Below are 2,762 nucleotides of genomic sequence, written 5' to 3'. Positions count from 1 at the left end.
GGGGGGTGGGGGTGGCATGTGTGCCTAAGTCCTCCAGCCAGTGCCTGGCCGGCCCCTCCAGCTCCAGCCTCAGCTGTGTAAACAAAGCCCCTGCCTGCCTTTCACTGGCCCCTCAGGGATGTCCACCCCTCCCCACCCCCTCCCTGACCAGGGGGTTTGATTGACTGTGTGGGATCACATGGTTGTAAGATTATGGGGTGGGGGCCGGGAGGGGAGTCCAAGTGGGTGTGACTGGCGGTTACTGGGAGGCGCCTGTGGGCGAGGGTGGGGAGGTGGGCCTCCCCCTCTGCTCCTGTCCAACACCAGCCCGATTGGGGGTAGGCTGGGGAACCCCTGGCCCATTGAGTCTGGCTCTCCCAGGTCCCTGGGCTGGCCCACAGCCCTGTAATTACCGGGGCCAGAGGCAGCCAAAGCCCAGGCTTTGGGGCCCTGTGGTGTGGGCAGATGCTGGCCCAGCCCCCTGCTCCCCCAGCTTTGGGCTCTGAATGCTTCTGCCTGGCTGGGCCCAGCACTGCAGTCTCTTCCCTTGCATCCGCGCTGGCCTGGCCTCCGGGGTCCTCAGCTGCTCAGCCCCCGTCCCAGCCTGTCCTCCCCGCCTTCATCCCGAGCCGGGGCCCTGGCCACCCCCACCCACAGCCGTGCCATGTCCCCTGCCCTGTCACCCCAGCCCTGTCCACGCCCCCTGGTGTGACGACTCTTTCGAAGGAGGAGAATGAGGAAGGGTGTGTACGATTTGGGACTGAGTGGCTTGGGGGCAGACAGGTGTGGGCATGGCCCGAGTCCACTCCAGAGCCTGCAGCCTCTAGAACTGGAGGAAGAGAAAGAAGTGGGGGAGAATAGGGGAAGTTCTGGGGTCCTCTGAGACCAGGGGGTGGGCTGAACCCAATGTGTCCACAGTCACACCCTGGCAGGCCCCACCCCGGCTGCTCCACCTGGTGGACGTCTAGTGGACGTGCAGGTCCTGGATCCTGCTAAGCTGGTGCCTGTGGAAGGGGTGAGTGGCCTCTCACTGAGAGGGGGGGAGGCTTCGGCTTTGTTGGCTCAGATCCTCACAGACTCCCCAGCCCAGAATCCGTGTTACGTTGTGAGTTGTTACTTTTCACCCTGGATCAACCTTTTGCACCAAGGGGTGCCAATGGCCCAGAGGGCCTGGGCCTGGGGTGCCTGTACCCAGAGTGGTCAATGCTGGTGGCCAGGCCGGTGTGGTGTGGCCCTACACGGGGTGGGATGGGCTCTGTGCACCTCTCCCGAAGCCCCTCCCTGACAGCTCACTCTGTGTGTGTGTGTGTGTGTACAGAAATCTGTGCTGTGGGGAAGGGGGTCTTTCTGGTTCCAGCCATGTCCCTCCCTGCATCCCATGATGGGACCCTGTGAGACCCTCTCTGTGTTCTGAGGATGGCCCCTGTGGGAATTCCAGCGTATGTTGGTGTGACCCCCCATCTTGATACCTTTGGGGATAGCAGCCAAAATGGGACAAAAGGTGGGGGCTCACTCAAATCGATTCTGACTCATAGTGACTCCACAGGACAGGGTAGAACTGCCCTTGTGGGTCCCCGAGACGGTGGCTCTGTACAGGAGCAGAAAGCCTCCTCTTTCTCCCACCGAGCGGCTGGTGGTTTTGAACATCTGGCCTTTGGGTCAGTGGCTCAATGGATAACCACTACACTGCCACCGAGGCTCCCGGAAGATGAAGGAAGCCCTGCTGTGGGGGACACTGTTTGTGGGGTTGAACTGCCCTCGCCGCAGGGCCCTGCGCTTCAGTGGGGACAGCACCATGGCAGACTGCTCAGGCCCCAGGACACTCCCTAACAGCCACCAGCGATTCTAAGGACGTCTCAGACCCCAGGAGGGACAACCAGCAGGAGGTGGCTTAGCCTGGGCTTCCCTCTCACCAGGCATTGTTGTCCCGGCAGCCTCGGCCGGCCCCTCAGTACCGTGCTCACCTCCATGCCGAATGACTCGCGAGCAGCGTGCTGCGCTGTTCTCCTCCGGTCTGTTCTGTTCCACCCTGGCCTTCCCTGGCCCAGCCTCATCTGTTCATCAGCGTTGAGGGTGCACGGGGGGCTCCTTCCTTTCCCTCCCAGCAGCTCCTGCCCTTCCTCCCACCCCACTTAGCTCTCTCGCTCAGCCTTGGCCAGGACACTCTGTGAGGTAGAGGCCCTATGCATGCAGACCCAGGGCTACTGGTGTCTCCCCTACCCATGCCCTGAGAACCAAACATTTGTCTGAAGGAGAGATCGTCCACACAACCCCGGAGCTTCTGGAAAGGCCAGGGAATAACGAGAGGCCACTGGGGCAGGTTGTGCCCCCTCCGTAGTCACTGTGTGTAGTGGCTTCCATGCCAAGAAAACCCCAACAGCCCCATCCTGACTCACGGCGGCCCCACGTGCGGCCGATAGAACTGTGCTCTGTGGGTGTGCACTGCTGTGATCACTCAGAAGTAGATGGCCAGGCCTTTCTTCTGAGGGGCCTCTGACCACCAGCCTAGTGCTAGCAGCTTGAGAGAGCTCACGCACGTTCTTTCTGGGCCATGGCCGTGTGAAAGGGCAGGTTGCAAGGACCTAGGGCACCTGAGGTCGAGACCCAGCTTTGCCAGGCCCTTGCCGGGTGTTATGGGCAAGTGGCTTGCTCTCTCTGAGTCTCCGTGTTCTTGTCTGTGGAAGGATCATTCAGATCTGAGGCCCTGATGGCTCCCGTCTCCAAAATCCCCAGAGGCTGTGCGCAGGAGAGCGGCATCAGGGTTGGTGTGGAAAGGGTCCCGG

Source organism: Echinops telfairi, unplaced genomic scaffold (genome assembly GCF_000313985.2).
Source record: "Echinops telfairi isolate 266 unplaced genomic scaffold, ASM31398v2 ScPeMD7_7425;HRSCAF=8463, whole genome shotgun sequence".
NCBI classification, from domain to species: domain Eukaryota; kingdom Metazoa; phylum Chordata; class Mammalia; order Afrosoricida; family Tenrecidae; genus Echinops; species Echinops telfairi.
Note: the sequence above shows the minus strand (reverse complement) of the source record.